General features: G+C 40.0%; 21 non-coding genes across 21 annotated transcripts; all 21 read right to left on the bottom strand.

Moving 5' to 3' along the window:
• Nucleotides 1–271: 271 nt before the first annotated feature.
• On the bottom strand, nucleotides 272–570 carry LOC148970306 (signal recognition particle RNA). Its single transcript, XR_016148946.1, has one exon.
• A 944-nt stretch (nucleotides 571–1,514) lies between these two features.
• Nucleotides 1,515–1,813, bottom strand: LOC148970307 (signal recognition particle RNA). The gene has a single exon (XR_016148805.1).
• Nucleotides 1,814–2,435: 622 nt separating this feature from the next.
• On the bottom strand, nucleotides 2,436–2,734 carry LOC148970308 (signal recognition particle RNA). The gene has a single exon (XR_016149003.1).
• Nucleotides 2,735–3,685: 951 nt separating this feature from the next.
• LOC148970309 (signal recognition particle RNA) lies at nucleotides 3,686–3,984 on the bottom strand. Its single transcript, XR_016148783.1, has one exon.
• A 623-nt stretch (nucleotides 3,985–4,607) lies between these two features.
• LOC148970310 (signal recognition particle RNA) lies at nucleotides 4,608–4,906 on the bottom strand. Its single transcript, XR_016148982.1, has one exon.
• Nucleotides 4,907–5,858: 952 nt separating this feature from the next.
• On the bottom strand, nucleotides 5,859–6,157 carry LOC148970311 (signal recognition particle RNA). The gene has a single exon (XR_016148768.1).
• Nucleotides 6,158–6,779: 622 nt separating this feature from the next.
• LOC148970312 (signal recognition particle RNA) lies at nucleotides 6,780–7,078 on the bottom strand. Its single transcript, XR_016148947.1, has one exon.
• A 950-nt stretch (nucleotides 7,079–8,028) lies between these two features.
• On the bottom strand, nucleotides 8,029–8,327 carry LOC148970313 (signal recognition particle RNA). The gene has a single exon (XR_016148769.1).
• A 624-nt stretch (nucleotides 8,328–8,951) lies between these two features.
• On the bottom strand, nucleotides 8,952–9,250 carry LOC148970314 (signal recognition particle RNA). The gene has a single exon (XR_016148911.1).
• A 951-nt stretch (nucleotides 9,251–10,201) lies between these two features.
• LOC148970315 (signal recognition particle RNA) lies at nucleotides 10,202–10,500 on the bottom strand. The gene has a single exon (XR_016148885.1).
• A 627-nt stretch (nucleotides 10,501–11,127) lies between these two features.
• Nucleotides 11,128–11,426, bottom strand: LOC148970316 (signal recognition particle RNA). Its single transcript, XR_016148832.1, has one exon.
• A 623-nt stretch (nucleotides 11,427–12,049) lies between these two features.
• On the bottom strand, nucleotides 12,050–12,348 carry LOC148970317 (signal recognition particle RNA). The gene has a single exon (XR_016148948.1).
• A 964-nt stretch (nucleotides 12,349–13,312) lies between these two features.
• On the bottom strand, nucleotides 13,313–13,611 carry LOC148970318 (signal recognition particle RNA). Its single transcript, XR_016148869.1, has one exon.
• Nucleotides 13,612–14,235: 624 nt separating this feature from the next.
• On the bottom strand, nucleotides 14,236–14,534 carry LOC148970319 (signal recognition particle RNA). Its single transcript, XR_016148983.1, has one exon.
• A 952-nt stretch (nucleotides 14,535–15,486) lies between these two features.
• LOC148970320 (signal recognition particle RNA) lies at nucleotides 15,487–15,785 on the bottom strand. The gene has a single exon (XR_016148770.1).
• Nucleotides 15,786–16,407: 622 nt separating this feature from the next.
• Nucleotides 16,408–16,706, bottom strand: LOC148970321 (signal recognition particle RNA). Its single transcript, XR_016148949.1, has one exon.
• A 950-nt stretch (nucleotides 16,707–17,656) lies between these two features.
• LOC148970322 (signal recognition particle RNA) lies at nucleotides 17,657–17,955 on the bottom strand. Its single transcript, XR_016148771.1, has one exon.
• A 624-nt stretch (nucleotides 17,956–18,579) lies between these two features.
• On the bottom strand, nucleotides 18,580–18,878 carry LOC148970323 (signal recognition particle RNA). The gene has a single exon (XR_016148912.1).
• Nucleotides 18,879–19,829: 951 nt separating this feature from the next.
• On the bottom strand, nucleotides 19,830–20,128 carry LOC148970324 (signal recognition particle RNA). Its single transcript, XR_016148882.1, has one exon.
• Nucleotides 20,129–20,756: 628 nt separating this feature from the next.
• Nucleotides 20,757–21,055, bottom strand: LOC148970325 (signal recognition particle RNA). Its single transcript, XR_016148834.1, has one exon.
• Nucleotides 21,056–21,676: 621 nt separating this feature from the next.
• Nucleotides 21,677–21,975, bottom strand: LOC148970326 (signal recognition particle RNA). The gene has a single exon (XR_016148971.1).
• Nucleotides 21,976–22,332: the final 357 nt, after the last annotated feature.

Raw genomic sequence — 22,332 nt, forward strand, 5'->3', positions numbered from 1 at the left:
CTTTATATATAGATTTTCAGCAGTTTGATCATTAAATATCTTTAATAGGCTATTTGTAAAATACGGACATCTAAACTACATTTGTGATACATTAAAAAATATAAGGCATTGGTGTAAATGTATCTAACAGGGAAGCCATATAGAAAAAATGTACTTTATTATAATAAATGAAGACTGGATTGGACAGTTTTATTTGGCCATTAAGGGCTTTATTTTATGTTAATTTGTTGTTGCTGTTATTTATTAGATTTCACAGAATAACTGTTCAGACAAAAGAATGGGTCTCACTGTATCGCTCAGGCAGCACTGCAGTGTCTATTCACAGGCACGATCCCACTACTGATCGCCACGGGGATTTTGACCTGCTTCGTCTCCGACCTGGGCCGGTTCACCCCTCCTTAGGCGACCTGGTGGTCCCGGGCTCCCCCAGGAACACCATATCGATACCGAACTTAGCGCGGACACCCAATCGACATAGTCCACTGCAGTACAGAACCCCTGAGCTCAAGAGATCCACCAGCCTCAGCCTCCCAGTAGCTTGGACTACAGGCACGCGCCACTGCACCTGGCGAGAGCTGTGAGAATCAGCGCTGCTCCTGAATCCAGTGGCTCACAGCGCCCTCTAGTGTATGAAAACAAAATACCAGGGAATGATTAGGCAGGATCCGATGAACTAAAGCATTTTACAATCTCTTTGGTAGCTATATTGTTAAAGATAAGTAGTACATTGTCTTATTTATGCATTTTTTAATTGCTAAATTATTTTTGCACAACGTATTTAAATTATAGCTGTCCTACGCTATCTCACGGCCAATTCGTACGAATTCGACGAATGATTAAAAAGTGGCTAATTCGTACTAATTCGTACAACCTCACTCATACGAATTCGTACGATTTGTCTAAACCCACGTGATGGTTAGGTTTAGGGGCGGGGTAAGGGTCAGGTCATTCGTACGAATTCATACGAATTGGCCAATTCGTAAAATATGTACGATTTAGCAAAATCGTACTAATTCGTACGAGTGAGGTCGTAAGAATTCTTACGAATTACCCACTTTTTAATCATTCCTCGAATTCGTACGATTGGTCGTGAGATCGGCTTGAGCTGTCTAACCACATATAGGCCCTAGCCTGAGTTTTATTTTTTTGTATTTTTTTTTAGCAACTAGCCTATTTCTCTTAATCTATTCTAATTGGTAACTTTAAAAATAAAATGAAGTGATCTTACCTTAACAAATCAATCATTTGCTTTATCTATAGATTTTCAGCTGTTTGATCATTAAATATGTATTATAGGCTATTTTTAAAATACGGACAACTAAATTGTGAGACATTACAAAAATATAAGGCATTGGTGTAAATGTATCTAACAGGGAAGCCATATAGAAAAAAATTACTTTATTATGATAAATGAAGACTGGATTGGAAAGTTTTATTTGGCCATTAGTGGCTTTATTTTGTGTTCATTTGTTGTTGCTGCTGTTTATTAGATTCCACGGAATAACTGTTCACACAAAAGACCGAGTCTCGCTGTATCGCTCAGGCTGCACTGCAGAGTCTATTCACAGGCGCGATCCCACTACTGATCGACACGGGGACTTTGACCTGCTTCGTCTCCGACCTGGGCCGGTTCACCCCTCCTTAGGCGACCTGGTGGTCCCGGGCTCCCCCAGAAGCACTATATCGATACCGAACTTAGCACGGACACCCGATCGACATAGTCCACTGCAGTCCAGAACCCCTGAGCTCAAGCAATCCACCAGCCTCAGCCTCCCAGTAGCTTGGACTACAGGCGCGCGCCACTGCACCCGGCGAGAGCTGTGAGAATCAGTGCTGCTACTGAATCCAGTGGCTCACAGCGCCCTCTAGTGTATGAAAACAAAATACCAGGGAATGATTAGGCAGGATCCGATGAACTAAAGCATTTTACAATCTCTTTGGTAGCTATATTGTTAAAGGTAAGTAGTACATTGTCTTATTTATGCATTTTTTAATTGCTAAATTATTTTTGCACAATACATTTAAATTATAGCTATCTAACCACATGTAGGCCCTAGCCTGAGTTTTTTTTTTTTTATCCACTAGCATATTTATCTTAATCTATTCTAATTGGTAACTTTAAAAATTAAATAAAGTGATCTTAGTTTAACAAATCAATCGTTTGCTTTATATATAGATTTTCAGCAGTTTGATCATTAAATTTCTTTAATAGGCTATTTGTAAAATACGGACATCTAAACTACATTTGTGATACATTAAAAAATATAAGGCATTGGTGTAAATGTATCTAACAGGGAAGCCATATAGAAAAAATGTACTTTATTATAATAAATGAAGACTGGATTGGACAGTTTTATTTGGCCATTAAGGGCTTTATTTTATGTTCATTTGTTGTTGCTGTTATTTATTAGATTTCACAGAATAACTGTTCACACAAAAGAATGGGTCTCACTGTATCGCTCAGGCAGCACTGCAGTGTCTATTCACAGGCACGATCCCACTACTGATCGCCACGGGGATTTTGACCTGCTTCATCTCCGACCTGGGCCGGTTCACCCCTCCTTAGGCGACCTGGTGGTCCCGGGCTCCCCCAGGAACACCATATCGATACCGAACTTAGCGCGGACACCCAATCGACATAGTCCACTGCAGTCCAGAACCCCTGAGCTCAAGAGATCCACCAGCCTCAGCCTCCCAGTAGCTTGGACTACAGGCACGCGCCACTGCACCTGGCGAGAGCTGTGAGAATCAGCGCTGCTCCTGAATCCAGAGGCTCACAGCGCCCTCTAGTGTATGAAAACAAAATACCAGGGAATGATTAGGCAGGATCCGATGAACTAAAGCATTTTACAATCTCTTTGGTAGCTATATTGTTAAAGATAAGTAGTACATTGTCTTATTTATGCATTTTTTAATTGCTAAATTATTTTTGCACAACGCATTTAAATTATAGCTGTCCTACGCTATCTCACGACCAATTCGTACGAATTCGACGAATGATTAAAAAGTGGCTAATTCGTACTAATTCGTACAACCTCACTCATACGAATTTGTACGATTTGTCTAAACCCACGTGATGGTTAGGTTTAGGGGCGGGGTAAGGGTCAGGTCATTAGTACGAATTCATACGAATTGGCCAATTCGTAAAATATGTACGATTTAGCAAAATCGTACTAATTCGTACGAGTGAGGTCGTAAGAATTCTTACGAATTACCCACTTTTTAATCATTCCTCGAATTCGTACGATTGGTCGTGAGATCGGCTTGAGCTGTCTAACCACATATAGGCCCTAGCCTGAGTTTTTATTTTTTTGTATTTTTTTTTAGCAACTAGCCTATTTCTCTTAATCTATTCTAATTGGTAACTTTAAAAATAAAATGAAGTGATCTTACCTTAACAAATCAATCATTTGCTTTATCTATAGATTTTCAGCTATTTGATCATTAAATATGTATTATAGGCTATTTTTAAAATACGGACAACTAAATTACATTTGTGAGACATTACAAAAATATAAGGCATTGGTGTAAATGTATCTAACAGGGAAGCCATATAGAAAAAATTTACTTTATTATGATAAATGAAGACTGGATTGGAAAGTTTTATTTGGCCATTAGTGGCTTTATTTTGTGTTCATTTGTTGTTGCTGCTGTTTATTAGATTCCACAGAATAACTGTTCACACAAAAGACCGAGTCTCGCTGTATCGCTCAGGCTGCACTGCAGAGTCTATTCACAGGCGCGATCCCACTACTGATCAACACGGGGACTTTGACCTGCTTCGTCTCCGACCTGGGCCGGTTCACCCCTCCTTAGGCGACCTGGTGGTCCCGGGCTCCCCCAGAAGCACCATATCGATACCGAACTTAGCACGGACACCCGATCGACATAGTCCACTGCAGTCCAGAACCCCTGAGCTCAAGCAATCCACCAGCCTCAGCCTCCCAGTAGCTTGGACTACAGGCACGCGCCACTGCACCCGGCGAGAGCTGTGAGAATCAGCGCTGCTACTGAATCCAGTGGCTCACAGCGCCCTCTAGTGTATGAAAACAAAATACCAGGGAATGATTAGGCAGGATCCGATGAACTAAAGCATTTTACAATCTCTTTGGTAGCTATATTGTTAAAGGTAAGTAGTACATTGTCTTATTTATGCATTTTTTAATTGCTAAATTATTTTTGCACAATACATTTAAATTATAGCTATCTAACCACATGTAGGCCCTAGCCTGAGTTTTTTTTTTTTTTATCCACTAGCATATTTATCTTAATCTATTCTAATTGGTAACTTTAAAAATTAAATAAAGTGATCTTAGTTTAACAAATCAATCGTTTGCTTTATATATAGATTTTCAGCAGTTTGATCATTAAATATCTTTAATAGGCTATTTGTAAAATACGGACATCTAAACTACATTTGTGATACATTAAAAAATATAAGGCATTGGTGTAAATGTATCTAACAGGGAAGCCATATAGAAAAAATGTACTTTATTATAATAAATGAAGACTGGATTGGACAGTTTTATTTGGCCATTAAGGGCTTTATTTTATGTTAATTTGTTGTTGCTGTTATTTATTAGATTTCACAGAATAACTGTTCAGACAAAAGAATGGGTCTCACTGTATCGCTCAGGCAGCACTGCAGTGTCTATTCACAGGCACGATCCCACTACTGATCGCCACGGGGATTTTGACCTGCTTCGTCTCCGACCTGGGCCGGTTCACCCCTCCTTAGGCGACCTGGTGGTCCCGGGCTCCCCCAGGAACACCATATCGATACCGAACTTAGCGCGGACACCCAATCGCCATAGTCCACTGCAGTACAGAACCCCTGAGCTCAAGAGATCCACCAGCCTCAGCCTCCCAGTAGCTTGGACTACAGGCACGCGCCACTGCACCTGGCGAGAGCTGTGAGAATCAGCGCTGCTCCTGAATCCAGTGGCTCACAGCGCCCTCTAGTGTATGAAAACAAAATACCAGGGAATGATTAGGCAGGATCCGATGAACTAAAGCATTTTACAATCTCTTTGGTAGCTATATTGTTAAAGATAAGTAGTACATTGTCTTATTTATGCATTTTTTAATTGCTAAATTATTTTTGCACAACGCATTTAAATTATAGCTGTCCTACGCTATCTCACGACCAATTTCGTACGAATTCGACGAATAATTAAAAAGTGGCTAATTCGTACTAATTCGTACAACCTCACTCATACGAATTCGTACGATTTGTCTAAACCCACGTGATGGTTAGGTTTAGGGGCGGGGTAAGGGTCAGGTCATTCGTACGAATTTATACGAATTGGCCAATTCGTAAAATATGTACGATTTAGCAAAATCATACTAATTCGTACGAGTGAGGTCGTAAGAATTCTTACGAATTACCCACTTTTCAATCTTTCCTCGAATTCGTACGATTGGTCGTGAGATCGGCTTGAGCTGTGTAACCACATATAGGCCCTAGCCTGAGTTTTTATTTTTTTGTATTTTTTTTTAGCAACTAGCCTATTTCTCTTAATCTATTCTAATTGGTAACTTTAAAAATAAAAAGAAGTGATCTTAGCTTAACAAATCAATCATTTGCTTTATCTATAGATTTTCAGCTATTTGATCATTAAATATGTATTATAGGCTATTTTTAAAATACGGACAACTAAATTACATTTGTGAGACATTACAAAAATATAAGGCATTGGTGTAAATGTATCTAACAGGGAAGCCATATAGAAAAAATTTACTTTATTATGATAAATGAAGACTGGATTGGAAAGTTTTATTTGGCCATTAGTGGCTTTATTTTGTGTTCATTTGTTGTTGCTGCTGTTTATTAGATTCCACAGAATAACTGTTCACACAAAAGACCGAGTCTCGCTGTATCGCTCAGGCTGCACTGCAGAGTCTATTCACAGGCGCGATCCCACTACTGATCGACACGGGGACTTTGACCTGCTTCGTCTCCGACCTGGGCCGGTTCACCCCTCCTTAGGCGACCTGGTGGTCCCGGGCTCCCCCAGAAGCACCATATCGATACCGAACTTAGCACGGACACCCGATCGACATAGTCCACTGCAGTCCAGAACCCCTGAGCTCAAGCAATCCACCAGCCTCAACCTCCCAGTAGCTTGGACTACAGGCGCGCGCCACTGCACCCGGCGAGAGCTGTGAGAATCAGCGCTGCTACTGAATCCAGTGGCTCACAGCGCCCTCTAGTGTATGAAAACAAAATACCAGGGAATGATTAGGCAGGATCCGATGAACTAAAGCATTTTACAATCTCTTTGGTAGCTATATTCTTAAAGGTAAGTAGTACATTGTCTTATTTATGCATTTTTTAATTGCTAAATTATTTTTGCACAATACATTTAAATTATAGCTATCTAACCACATGTAGGCCCTAGCCTGAGTTTTTTTTTTTTTATCCACTAGCATATTTATCTTAATCTATTCTAATTGGTAACTTTAAAAATTAAATAAAGTGATCTTAGTTTAACAAATCAATCGTTTGCTTTATATATAGATTTTCAGCAGTTTGATCATTAAATATCTTTAATAGGCTATTTGTAAAATACGGACATCTAAACTACATTTGTGATACATTAAAAAATATAAGGCATTGGTGTAAATGTATCTAACAGGGAAGCCATATAGAAAAAATGTACTTTATTATAATAAATGAAGACTGGATTGGACAGTTTTATTTGGCCATTAAGGGCTTTATTTTATGTTAATTTGTTGTTGCTGTTATTTATTAGATTTCACAGAATAACTGTTCAGACAAAAGAATGGGTCTCACTGTATCGCTCAGGCAGCACTGCAGTGTCTATTCACAGGCACGATCCCACTACTGATCGCCACGGGGATTTTGACCTGCTTCGTCTCCGACCTGGGCCGGTTCACCCCTCCTTAGGCGACCTGGTGGTCCCGGGCTCCCCCAGGAACACCATATCGATACCGAACTTAGCGCGGACACCCAATCGACATAGTCCACTGCAGTACAGAACCCCTGAGCTCAAGAGATCCACCAGCCTCAGCCTCCCAGTAGCTTGGACTACAGGCACGCGCCACTGCACCTGGCGAGAGCTGTGAGAATCAGCGCTGCTCCTGAATCCAGTGGCTCACAGCGCCCTCTAGTGTATGAAAACAAAATACCAGGGAATGATTAGGCAGGATCCGATGAACTAAAGCATTTTACAATCTCTTTGGTAGCTATATTGTTAAAGATAAGTAGTACATTGTCTTATTTATGCATTTTTTAATTGCTAAATTATTTTTGCACAACGTATTTAAATTATAGCTGTCCTACGCTATCTCACGGCCAATTCGTACGAATTCGACGAATGATTAAAAAGTGGCTAATTCGTACTAATTCGTACAACCTCACTCATACGAATTCGTACGATTTGTCTAAACCCACGTGATGGTTAGGTTTAGGGGCGGGGTAAGGGTCAGGTCATTCGTACGAATTCATACGAATTGGCCAATTCGTAAAATATGTACGATTTAGCAAAATCGTACTAATTCGTACGAGTGAGGTCGTAAGAATTCTTACGAATTACCCACTTTTTAATCATTCCTCGAATTCGTACGATTGGTCGTGAGATCGGATTGAGCTGTCTAACCACATATAGGCCCTAGCCTGAGTTTTATTTTTTTGTATTTTTTTTTAGCAACTAGCCTATTTCTCTTAATCTATTCTAATTGGTAACTTTAAAAATAAAATGAAGTGATCTTACCTTAACAAATCAATCATTTGCTTTATCTATAGATTTTCAGCTGTTTGATCATTAAATATGTATTATAGGCTATTTTTAAAATACGGACAACTAAATTACATTTGTGAGACATTACAAAAATATAAGGCATTGGTGTAAATGTATCTAACAGGGAAGCCATATAGAAAAAATTTACTTTATTATGATAAATGAAGACTGGATTGGAAAGTTTTATTTGGCCATTAGTGGCTTTATTTTGTGTTCATTTGTTGTTGCTGCTGTTTATTAGATTCCACGGAATAACTGTTCACACAAAAGACCGAGTCTCGCTGTATCGCTCAGGCTGCACTGCAGAGTCTATTCACAGGCGCGATCCCACTACTGATCGACACGGGGACTTTGACCTGCTTCGTCTCCGACCTGGGCCGGTTCACCCCTCCTTAGGCGACCTGGTGGTCCCGGGCTCCCCCAGAAGCACCATATCGATACCGAACTTAGCACGGACACCCGATCGACATAGTCCACTGCAGTCCAGAACCCCTGAGCTCAAGCAATCCACCAGCCTCAACCTCCCAGTAGCTTGGACTACAGGCGCGCGCCACTGCACCCGGCGAGAGCTGTGAGAATCAGCGCTGCTACTGAATCCAGTGGCTCACAGCGCCCTCTAGTGTATGAAAACAAAATACCAGGGAATGATTAGGCAGGATCCGATGAACTAAAGCATTTTACAATCTCTTTGGTAGCTATATTGTTAAAGGTAAGTAGTACATTGTCTTATTTATGCATTTTTAATTGCTAAATTATTTTTGCACAATACATTTAGATTATAGCTATCTAACCACATGTAGGCCCTAGCCTGAGTTTTTTTTTTTTTTTTATCCACTAGCATATTTATCTTAATCTATTCTAATTGGTAACTTTAAAAATTAAATAAAGTGATCTTAGTTTAACAAATCAATCGTTTGCTTTATATATAGATTTTCAGCAGTTTGATCATTAAATATCTTTAATAGGCTATTTGTAAAATACGGACATCTAAACTACATTTGTGATACATTAAAAAATATAAGGCATTGGTGTAAATGTATCTAACAGGGAAGCCATATAGAAAAAATGTACTTTATTATAATAAATGAAGACTGGATTGGACAGTTTTATTTGGCCATTAAGGGCTTTATTTTATGTTCATTTGTTGTTGCTGTTATTTATTAGATTTCACAGAATAACTGTTCACACAAAAGAATGGGTCTCACTGTATCGCTCAGGCAGCACTGCAGTGTCTATTCCCAGGCACGATCCCACTACTGATCGACACGGGGACTTTGACCTGCTTCGTCTCCGACCTGGGCCGGTTCACCCCTCCTTAGGCGACCTGGTGGTCCCGGGCTCCCCCAGGAACACCATATCGATACCGAACTTAGCGCGGACACCCAATCGACATAGTCCACTGCAGTCCAGAACCCCCGAGCTCAAGAGATCCACCAGCCTCAGCCTCCCAGTAGCTTGGACTACAGGCACGCGCCACTGCACCCGGCAAGAGCTGTGAGAATCAGCGCTGCTCCTGAATCCAGTGGCTCACAGCGCCCTCTAGTGTATGAAAACAAAATACCAGGGAATGATTAGGCAGGATCCGATGAACTAAAGCATTTTACAATCTCTTTTGTAGCTATATTGTTAAAGATAAGTAGTACATTGTCTTATTTATGCATTTTTTAATTGCTAAATTATTTTTGCACAACGCATTTAAATTATAGCTGTCCTACGCTATCTCACGACCAATTCGTATGAATTCGACGAATGATTAAAAAGTGGCTAATTCGTACTAATTCGTACAACCTCACTCATACGAATTCGTACGATTTGTCTAAACCCACGTGATGGTTAGGTTTAGGGGCGGGGTAAGGGTCAGGTCATTCGTACGAATTTATACGAATTGGCCAATTCGTAAAATATGTACGATTTAGCAAAATCGTACTAATTCGTACGAGTGAGGTCGTAAGAATTCTTACGAATTACCCACTTTTTAATCATTCCTCGAATTCGTACGATTGGTCGTGAGATCGGCTTGAGCTGTGTAACCACATATAGGCCCTAGCCTGAGTTTTTATTTTTTTGTATTTTTTTTTAGCAACTAGCCTATTTCTCTTAATCTATTCTAATTGGTAACTTTAAAAATAAAAAGAAGTGATCTTAGCTTAACAAATCAATCATTTGCTTTATCTATAGATTTTCAGCTATTTGATCATTAAATATGTATTATAGGCTATTTTTAAAATACGGACAACTAAATTACATTTGTGAGACATTACAAAAATATAAGGCATTGGTGTAAATGTATCTAACAGGGAAGCCATATAGAAAAAATTTACTTTATTATGATAAATGAAGACTGGATTGGAAAGTTTTATTTGGCCATTAGTGGCTTTATTTTGTGTTCATTTGTTGTTGCTGCTGTTTATTAGATTCCACAGAATAACTGTTCACACAAAAGACCGAGTCTCGCTGTATCGCTCAGGCTGCACTGCAGAGTCTATTCACAGGCGCGATCCCACTACTGATCGACACGGGGACTTTGACCTGCTTCGTCTCCGACCTGGGCCGGTTCACCCCTCCTTAGGCGACCTGGTGGTCCCGGGCTCCCCCAGAAGCACCATATCGATACCGAACTTAGCACGGACACCCGATCGACATAGTCCACTGCAGTCCAGAACACCTGAGCTCAAGCAATCCACCACCCTAAACCTCCCAGTAGCTTGGACTACAGGCGCGCGCCACTGCACCCGGCAAGAGCTGTGAGAATCAGCGCTGCTACTGAATCCAGTGGCTCACAGCGCCCTCTAGTGTATGAAAACAAAATACCAGGGAATGATTAGGCAGGATCCGATGAACTAAAGCATTTTACAATCTCTTTGGTAGCTATATTGTTAAAGGTAAGTAGTACATTGTCTTATTTATGCATTTTTTAATTGCTAAATTATTTTTGCACAATACATTTAGATTATAGCTATCTAACCACATGTAGGCCCTAGCCTGAGTTTTTTTTTTTTATTATTATCCACTAGCATATTTATCTTAATCTATTCTAATTGGTAACTTTAAAAATTAAATAAAGTGATCTTAGTTTAACAAATCAATCGTTTGCTTTATATATAGATTTTCAGCAGTTTGATCATTAAATATCTTTAATAGGCTATTTGTAAAATACGGACATCTAAACTACATTTGTGATACATTAAAAAATATAAGGCATTGGTGTAAATGTATCTAACAGGGAAGCCATATAGAAAAAATGTACTTTATTATAATAAATGAAGACTGGATTGGACAGTTTTATTTGGCCATTAAGGGCTTTATTTTATGTTCATTTGTTGTTGCTGTTATTTATTAGATTTCACAGAATAACTGTTCACACAAAAGAATGGGTCTCACTGTATCGCTCAGGCTGCACTGCAGAGTCTATTCACCGGCGCGATCCCACTACTGATCGACACGGGGACTTTGACCTGCTTCGTCTCCGACCTGGGCCGGTTCACCCCTCCTTAGGCGACCTGGTGGTCCCGGGCTCCCCCAGAAGCACCATATCGATACCGAACTTAGCACGGACACCCGATCGACATAGTCCACTGCAGTCCAGAACCCCTGAGCTCAAGCAATCCACCAGCCTCAGCCTCCCAGTAGCTTGGACTACAGGCGCGCGCCACTGCACCCGGCGAGAGCTGTGAGAATCAGCGCTGCTACTGAATCCAGTGGCTCACAGCGCCCTCTAGTGTATGAAAACAAAATACCAGGGAATGATTAGGCAGGATCCGATGAACTAAAGCATTTTACAATCTCTTTGGTAGCTATATTGTTAAAGGTAAGTAGTACATTGTCTTATTTATGCATTTTTTAATTGCTAAATTATTTTTGCACAATACATTTAAATTATAGCTATCTAACCACATGTAGGCCCTAGCCTGAGTTTTTTTTTTTTTTATCCACTAGCATATTTATCTTAATCTATTCTAATTGGTAACTTTAAAAATTAAATAAAGTGATCTTAGTTTAACAAATCAATTGTTTGCTTTATATATAGATTTTCAGCAGTTTGATCATTAAATATCTTTAATAGGCTATTTGTAAAATACGGACATCTAAACTACATTTGTGATACATTAAAAAATATAAGGCATTGGTGTAAATGTATCTAACAGGGAAGCCATATAGAAAAAATGTACTTTATTATAATAAATGAAGACTGGATTGGACAGTTTTATTTGGCCATTAAGGGCTTTATTTTATGTTAATTTGTTGTTGCTGTTATTTATTAGATTTCACAGAATAACTGTTCAGACAAAAGAATGGGTCTCACTGTATCGCTCAGGCAGCACTGCAGTGTCTATTCACAGGCACGATCCCACTACTGATCGCCACGGGGATTTTGACCTGCTTCGTCTCCGACCTGGGCCGGTTCACCCCTCCTTAGGCGACCTGGTGGTCCCGGGCTCCCCCAGGAACACCATATCGATACCGAACTTAGCGCGGACACCCAATCGACATAGTCCACTGCAGTACAGAACCCCTGAGCTCAAGAGATCCACCAGCCTCAGCCTCCCAGTAGCTTGGACTACAGGCACGCGCCACTGCACCTGGCGAGAGCTGTGAGAATCAGCGCTGCTCCTGAATCCAGTGGCTCACAGCGCCCTCTAGTGTATGAAAACAAAATACCAGGGAATGATTAGGCAGGATCCGATGAACTAAAGCATTTTACAATCTCTTTGGTAGCTATATTGTTAAAGATAAGTAGTACATTGTCTTATTTATGCATTTTTTAATTGCTAAATTATTTTTGCACAACGTATTTAAATTATAGCTGTCCTACGCTATCTCACGGCCAATTCGTACGAATTCGACGAATGATTAAAAAGTGGCTAATTCGTACTAATTCGTACAACCTCATTCGTACAACCTCACTCATACGAATTCGTACGATTTGTCTAAACCCACGTGATGGTTAGGTTTAGGGGCGGGGTAAGGGTCAGGTCATTCGTACGAATTCATACGAATTGGCCAATTCGTAAAATATGTACGATTTAGCAAAATCGTACTAATTCGTACGAGTGAGGTCGTAAGAATTCTTACGAATTACCCACTTTTTAATCATTCCTCGAATTCGTACGATTGGTCGTGAGATCGGCTTGAGCTGTCTAACCACATATAGGCCCTAGCCTGAGTTTTATTTTTTTGTATTTTTTTTTAGCAACTAGCCTATTTCTCTTAATCTATTCTAATTGGTAACTTTAAAAATAAAATGAAGTGATCTTACCTTAACAAATCAATCATTTGCTTTATCTATAGATTTTCAGCTGTTTGATCATTAAATATGTATTATAGGCTATTTTTAAAATACGGACAACTAAATTACATTTGTGAGACATTACAAAAATATAAGGCATTGGTGTAAATGTATCTAACAGGGAAGCCATATAGAAAAAATTTACTTTATTATGATAAATGAAGACTGGATTGGAAAGTTTTATTTGGCCATTAGTGGCTTTATTTTGTGTTCATTTGTTGTTGCTGCTGTTTATTAGATTCCACGGAATAACTGTTCACACAAAAGACCGAGTCTCGCTGTATCGCTCAGGCTGCACTGCAGAGTCTATTCACAGGCGCGATCCCACTACTGATCGACACCGGGACTTTGACCTGCTTCGTCTCCGACCTGGGCCGGTTCACCCCTCCTTAGGCGACCTGGTGGTCCCGGGCTCCCCCAGAAGCACCATATCGATACCGAACTTAGCACGGACACCCGATCGACATAGTCCACTGCAGTCCAGAACCCCTGAGCTCAAGCAATCCACCAGCCTCAACCTCCCAGTAGCTTGGACTACAGGCGCGCGCCACTGCACCCGGCGAGAGCTGTGAGAATCAGCGCTGCTACTGAATCCAGTGGCTCACAGCGCCCTCTAGTGTATGAAAACAAAATACCAGGGAATGATTAGGCAGGATCCGATGAACTAAAGCATTTTACAATCTCTTTGGTAGCTATATTGTTAAAGGTAAGTAGTACATTGTCTTATTTATGCATTTTTTAATTGCTAAATTATTTTTGCACAATACATTTAAATTATAGCTATCTAACCACATGTAGGCCCTAGCCTGAGTTTTTTTTTTTTTTTATCCACTAGCATATTTATCTTAATCTATTCTAATTGGTAACTTTAAAAATTAAATAAAGTGATCTTAGTTTAACAAATCAATCGTTTGCTTTATATATAGATTTTCAGCAGTTTGATCATTAAATATCTTTAATAGGCTATTTGTAAAATACGGACATCTAAACTACATTTGTGATACATTAAAAAATATAAGGCATTGGTGTAAATGTATCTAACAGGGAAGCCATATAGAAAAAATGTACTTTATTATAATAAATGAAGACTGGATTGGACAGTTTTATTTGGCCATTAAGGGCTTTATTTTATGTTAATTTGTTGTTGCTGTTATTTATTAGATTTCACAGAATAACTGTTCAGACAAAAGAATGGGTCTCACTGTATCGCTCAGGCAGCACTGCAGTGTCTATTCACAGGCACGATCCCACTACTGATCGCCACGGGGATTTTGACCTGCTTCGTCTCCGACCTGGGCCGGTTCACCCCTCCTTAGGCGACCTGGTGGTCCCGGGCTCCCCCAGGAACACCATATCGATACCGAACTTAGCGCGGACACCCAATCGCCATAGTCCACTGCAGTACAGAACCCCTGAGCTCAAGAGATCCACCAGCCTCAGCCTCCCAGTAGCTTGGACTACAGGCACGCGCCACTGCACCTGGCGAGAGCTGTGAGAATCAGCGCTGCTCCTGAATCCAGTGGCTCACAGCGCCCTCTAGTGTATGAAAACAAAATACCAGGGAATGATTAGGCAGGATCCGATGAACTAAAGCATTTTACAATCTCTTTGGTAGCTATATTGTTAAAGATAAGTAGTACATTGTCTTATTTATGCATTTTTTAATTGCTAAATTATTTTTGCACAACGCATTTAAATTATAGCTGTCCTACGCTATCTCACGACCAATTTCGTACGAATTCGACGAATAATTAAAAAGTGGCTAATTCGTACTAATTCGTACAACCTCACTCATACGAATTCGTACGATTTGTCTAAACCCACGTGATGGTTAGGTTTAGGGGCGGGGTAAGGGTCAGGTCATTCGTACGAATTTATACGAATTGGCCAATTCGTAAAATATGTACGATTTAGCAAAATCATACTAATTCGTACGAGTGAGGTCGTAAGAATTCTTACGAATTACCCACTTTTCAATCTTTCCTCGAATTCGTACGATTGGTCGTGAGATCGGCTTGAGCTGTGTAACCACATATAGGCCCTAGCCTGAGTTTTTATTTTTTTGTATTTTTTTTTAGCAACTAGCCTATTTCTCTTAATCTATTCTAATTGGTAACTTTAAAAATAAAAAGAAGTGATCTTAGCTTAACAAATCAATCATTTGCTTTATCTATAGATTTTCAGCTATTTGATCATTAAATATGTATTATAGGCTATTTTTAAAATACGGACAACTAAATTACATTTGTGAGACATTACAAAAATATAAGGCATTGGTGTAAATGTATCTAACAGGGAAGCCATATAGAAAAAATTTACTTTATTATGATAAATGAAGACTGGATTGGAAAGTTTTATTTGGCCATTAGTGGCTTTATTTTGTGTTCATTTGTTGTTGCTGCTGTTTATTAGATTCCACAGAATAACTGTTCACACAAAAGACCGAGTCTCGCTGTATCGCTCAGGCTGCACTGCAGAGTCTATTCACAGGCGCGATCCCACTACTGATCGACACGGGGACTTTGACCTGCTTCGTCTCCGACCTGGGCCGGTTCACCCCTCCTTAGGCGACCTGGTGGTCCCGGGCTCCCCCAGAAGCACCATATCGATACCGAACTTAGCACGGACACCCGATCGACATAGTCCACTGCAGTCCAGAACCCCTGAGCTCAAGCAATCCACCAGCCTCAACCTCCCAGTAGCTTGGACTACAGGCGCGCGCCACTGCACCCGGCGAGAGCTGTGAGAATCAGCGCTGCTACTGAATCCAGTGGCTCACAGCGCCCTCTAGTGTATGAAAACAAAATACCAGGGAATGATTAGGCAGGATCCGATGAACTAAAGCATTTTACAATCTCTTTGGTAGCTATATTCTTAAAGGTAAGTAGTACATTGTCTTATTTATGCATTTTTTAATTGCTAAATTATTTTTGCACAATACATTTAAATTATAGCTATCTAACCACATGTAGGCCCTAGCCTGAGTTTTTTTTTTTTTATCCACTAGCATATTTATCTTAATCTATTCTAATTGGTAACTTTAAAAATTAAATAAAGTGATCTTAGTTTAACAAATCAATCGTTTGCTTTATATATAGATTTTCAGCAGTTTGATCATTAAATATCTTTAATAGGCTATTTGTAAAATACGGACATCTAAACTACATTTGTGATACATTAAAAAATATAAGGCATTGGTGTAAATGTATCTAACAGGGAAGCCATATAGAAAAAATGTACTTTATTATAATAAATGAAGACTGGATTGGACAGTTTTATTTGGCCATTAAGGGCTTTATTTTATGTTAATTTGTTGTTGCTGTTATTTATTAGATTTCACAGAATAACTGTTCAGACAAAAGAATGGGTCTCACTGTATCGCTCAGGCAGCACTGCAGTGTCTATTCACAGGCACGATCCCACTACTGATCGCCACGGGGATTTTGACCTGCTTCGTCTCCGACCTGGGCCGGTTCACCCCTCCTTAGGCGACCTGGTGGTCCCGGGCTCCCCCAGGAACACCATATCGATACCGAACTTAGCGCGGACACCCAATCGACATAGTCCACTGCAGTACAGAACCCCTGAGCTCAAGAGATCCACCAGCCTCAGCCTCCCAGTAGCTTGGACTACAGGCACGCGCCACTGCACCTGGCGAGAGCTGTGAGAATCAGCGCTGCTCCTGAATCCAGTGGCTCACAGCGCCCTCTAGTGTATGAAAACAAAATACCAGGGAATGATTAGGCAGGATCCGATGAACTAAAGCATTTTACAATCTCTTTGGTAGCTATATTGTTAAAGATAAGTAGTACATTGTCTTATTTATGCATTTTTTAATTGCTAAATTATTTTTGCACAACGTATTTAAATTATAGCTGTCCTACGCTATCTCACGGCCAATTCGTACGAATTCGACGAATGATTAAAAAGTGGCTAATTCGTACTAATTCGTACAACCTCACTCATACGAATTCGTACGATTTGTCTAAACCCACGTGATGGTTAGGTTTAGGGGCGGGGTAAGGGTCAGGTCATTCGTACGAATTCATACGAATTGGCCAATTCGTAAAATATGTACGATTTAGCAAAATCGTACTAATTCGTACGAGTGAGGTCGTAAGAATTCTTACGAATTACCCACTTTTTAATCATTCCTCGAATTCGTACGATTGGTCGTGAGATCGGCTTGAGCTGTCTAACCACATATAGGCCCTAGCCTGAGTTTTATTTTTTTGTATTTTTTTTTAGCAACTAGCCTATTTCTCTTAATCTATTCTAATTGGTAACTTTAAAAATAAAATGAAGTGATCTTACCTTAACAAATCAATCATTTGCTTTATCTATAGATTTTCAGCTGTTTGATCATTAAATATGTATTATAGGCTATTTTTAAAATACGGACAACTAAATTACATTTGTGAGACATTACAAAAATATAAGGCATTGGTGTAAATGTATCTAACAGGGAAGCCATATAGAAAAAATTTACTTTATTATGATAAATGAAGACTGGATTGGAAAGTTTTATTTGGCCATTAGTGGCTTTATTTTGTGTTCATTTGTTGTTGCTGCTGTTTATTAGATTCCACGGAATAACTGTTCACACAAAAGACCGAGTCTCGCTGTATCGCTCAGGCTGCACTGCAGAGTCTATTCACAGGCGCGATCCCACTACTGATCGACACGGGGACTTTGACCTGCTTCGTCTCCGACCTGGGCCGGTTCACCCCTCCTTAGGCGACCTGGTGGTCCCGGGCTCCCCCAGAAGCACCATATCGATACCGAACTTAGCACGGACACCCGATCGACATAGTCCACTGCAGTCCAGAACCCCTGAGCTCAAGCAATCCACCAGCCTCAACCTCCCAGTAGCTTGGACTACAGGCGCGCGCCACTGCACCCGGCGAGAGCTGTGAGAATCAGCGCTGCTACTGAATCCAGTGGCTCACAGCGCCCTCTAGTGTATGAAAACAAAATACCAGGGAATGATTAGGCAGGATCCGATGAACTAAAGCATTTTACAATCTCTTTGGTAGCTATATTGTTAAAGGTAAGTAGTACATTGTCTTATTTATGCATTTTTAATTGCTAAATTATTTTTGCACAATACATTTAGATTATAGCTATCTAACCACATGTAGGCCCTAGCCTGAGTTTTTTTTTTTTTTTTATCCACTAGCATATTTATCTTAATCTATTCTAATTGGTAACTTTAAAAATTAAATAAAGTGATCTTAGTTTAACAAATCAATCGTTTGCTTTATATATAGATTTTCAGCAGTTTGATCATTAAATATCTTTAATAGGCTATTTGTAAAATACGGACATCTAAACTACATTTGTGATACATTAAAAAATATAAGGCATTGGTGTAAATGTATCTAACAGGGAAGCCATATAGAAAAAATGTACTTTATTATAATAAATGAAGACTGGATTGGACAGTTTTATTTGGCCATTAAGGGCTTTATTTTATGTTCATTTGTTGTTGCTGTTATTTATTAGATTTCACAGAATAACTGTTCACACAAAAGAATGGGTCTCACTGTATCGCTCAGGCAGCACTGCAGTGTCTATTCCCAGGCACGATCCCACTACTGATCGACACGGGGACTTTGACCTGCTTCGTCTCCGACCTGGGCCGGTTCACCCCTCCTTAGGCGACCTGGTGGTCCCGGGCTCCCCCAGGAACACCATATCGATACCGAACTTAGCGCGGACACCCAATCGACATAGTCCACTGCAGTCCAGAACCCCCGAGCTCAAGAGATCCACCAGCCTCAGCCTCCCAGTAGCTTGGACTACAGGCACGCGCCACTGCACCCGGCAAGAGCTGTGAGAATCAGCGCTGCTCCTGAATCCAGTGGCTCACAGCGCCCTCTAGTGTATGAAAACAAAATACCAGGGAATGATTAGGCAGGATCCGATGAACTAAAGCATTTTACAATCTCTTTTGTAGCTATATTGTTAAAGATAAGTAGTACATTGTCTTATTTATGCATTTTTTAATTGCTAAATTATTTTTGCACAACGCATTTAAATTATAGCTGTCCTACGCTATCTCACGACCAATTCGTATGAATTCGACGAATGATTAAAAAGTGGCTAATTCGTACTAATTCGTACAACCTCACTCATACGAATTCGTACGATTTGTCTAAACCCACGTGATGGTTAGGTTTAGGGGCGGGGTAAGGGTCAGGTCATTCGTACGAATTTATACGAATTGGCCAATTCGTAAAATATGTACGATTTAGCAAAATCGTACTAATTCGTACGAGTGAGGTCGTAAGAATTCTTACGAATTACCCACTTTTTAATCATTCCTCGAATTCGTACGATTGGTCGTGAGATCGGCTTGAGCTGTGTAACCACATATAGGCCCTAGCCTGAGTTTTTATTTTTTTGTATTTTTTTTTAGCAACTAGCCTATTTCTCTTAATCTATTCTAATTGGTAACTTTAAAAATAAAAAGAAGTGATCTTAGCTTAACAAATCAATCATTTGCTTTATCTATAGATTTTCAGCTATTTGATCATTAAATATGTATTATAGGCTATTTTTAAAATACGGACAACTAAATTACATTTGTGAGACATTACAAAAATATAAGGCATTGGTGTAAATGTATCTAACAGGGAAGCCATATAGAAAAAATTTACTTTATTATGATAAATGAAGACTGGATTGGAAAGTTTTATTTGGCCATTAGTGGCTTTATTTTGTGTTCATTTGTTGTTGCTGCTGTTTATTAGATTCCACAGAATAACTGTTCACACAAAAGACCGAGTCTCGCTGTATCGCTCAGGCTGCACTGCAGAGTCTATTCACAGGCGCGATCCCACTACTGATCGACACGGGGACTTTGACCTGCTTCGTCTCCGACCTGGGCCGGTTCACCCCTCCTTAGGCGACCTGGTGGTCCCGGGCTCCCCCAGAAGCACCATATCGATACCGAACTTAGCACGGACACCCGATCGACATAGTCCACTGCAGTCCAGAACACCTGAGCTCAAGCAATCCACCACCCTCAACCTCCCAGTAGCTTGGACTACAGGCGCGCGCCACTGCACCCGGCAAGAGCTGTGAGAATCAGCGCTGCTACTGAATCCAGTGGCTCACAGCGCCCTCTAGTGTATGAAAACAAAATACCAGGGAATGATTAGGCAGGATCCGATGAACTAAAGCATTTTACAATCTCTTTGGTAGCTATATTGTTAAAGGTAAGTAGTACATTGTCTTATTTATGCATTTTTTAATTGCTAAATTATTTTTGCACAATACATTTAGATTATAGCTATCTAACCACATGTAGGCCCTAGCCTGAGTTTTTTTTTTTTTATTATTATCCACTAGCATATTTATCTTAATCTATTCTAATTGGTAACTTTAAAAATTAAATAAAGTGATCTTAGTTTAACAAATCAATCGTTTGCTTTATATATAGATTTTCAGCAGTTTGATCATTAAATATCTTTAATAGGCTATTTGTAAAATACGGACATCTAAACTACATTTGTGATACATTAAAAAATATAAGGCATTGGTGTAAATGTATCTAACAGGGAAGCCATATAGAAAAAATGTACTTTATTATAATAAATGAAGACTGGATTGGACAGTTTTATTTGGCCATTAAGGGCTTTATTTTATGTTCATTTGTTGTTGCTGTTATTTATTAGATTTCACAGAATAACTGTTCACACAAAAGAATGGGTCTCACTGTATCGCTCAGGCTGCACTGCAGAGTCTATTCACCGGCGCGATCCCACTACTGATCGACACGGGGACTTTGACCTGCTTCGTCTCCGACCTGGGCCGGTTCACCCCTCCTTAGGCGACCTGGTGGTCCCGGGCTCCCCCAGAAGCACCATATCGATACCGAACTTAGCACGGACACCCGATCGACATAGTCCACTGCAGTCCAGAACCCCTGAGCTCAAGCAATCCACCAGCCTCAGCCTCCCAGTAGCTTGGACTACAGGCGCGCGCCACTGCACCCGGCGAGAGCTGTGAGAATCAGCGCTGCTACTGAATCCAGTGGCTCACAGCGCCCTCTAGTGTATGAAAACAAAATACCAGGGAATGATTAGGCAGGATCCGATGAACTAAAGCATTTTACAATCTCTTTGGTAGCTATATTGTTAAAGGTAAGTAGTACATTGTCTTATTTATGCATTTTTTAATTGCTAAATTATTTTTGCACAATACATTTAAATTATAGCTATCTAACCACATGTAGGCCCTAGCCTGAGTTTTTTTTTTTTATCCACTAGCATATTTATCTTAATCTATTCTAATTGGTAACTTTAAAAATTAAATAAAGTGATCTTAGTTTAACAAATCAATTGTTTGCTTTATATATAGATTTTCAGCAGTTTGATCATTAAATATCTTTAATAGGCTATTTGTAAAATACGGACATCTAAACTACATTTGTGATACATTAAAAAATATAAGGCATTGGTGTAAATGTATCTAACAGGGAAGCCATATAGAAAAAATGTACTTTATTATAATAAATGAAGACTGGATTGGACAGTTTTATTTGGCCATTAAGGGCTTTATTTTATGTTAATTTGTTGTTGCTGTTATTTATTAGATTTCACAGAATAACTGTTCAGACAAAAGAATGGGTCTCACTGTATCGCTCAGGCAGCACTGCAGTGTCTATTCACAGGCACGATCCCACTACTGATCGCCACGGGGATTTTGACCTGCTTCGTCTCCGACCTGGGCCGGTTCACCCCTCCTTAGGCGACCTGGTGGTCCCGGGCTCCCCCAGGAACACCATATCGATACCGAACTTAGCGCGGACACCCAATCGACATAGTCCACTGCAGTCCAGAACCCCTGAGCTCAAGAGATCCACCAGCCTCAGCCTCCCAGTAGCTTGGACTACAGGCACGCGCCACTGCACCTGGCGAGAGCTGTGAGAATCAGCGCTGCTCCTGAATCCAGTGGCTCACAGCGCCCTCTAGTGTATGAAAACAAAATACCAGGGAATGATTAGGCAGGATCCGATGAACTAAAGCATTTTACAATCTCTTTGGTAGCTATATTGTTAAAGATAAGTAGTACATTGTCTTATTTATGCATTTTTTAATTGCTAAATTATTTTTGCACAACGCATTTAAATTATAGCTGTCCTACGCTATCTCACGACCAATTCGTACGAATTCGACGAATGATTAAAAAGTGGCTAATTCGTACTAATTCGTACAACCTCACTCATACGAATTCGTACGATTTGTCTAAACCCACGTGATGGTTAGGTTTAGG

This window comes from Pimephales promelas, chromosome 21 (assembly GCF_988280905.1).
Source record: "Pimephales promelas chromosome 21, fPimPro1.hap1.1, whole genome shotgun sequence".
NCBI lineage: Eukaryota > Metazoa > Chordata > Actinopteri > Cypriniformes > Leuciscidae > Pimephales > Pimephales promelas.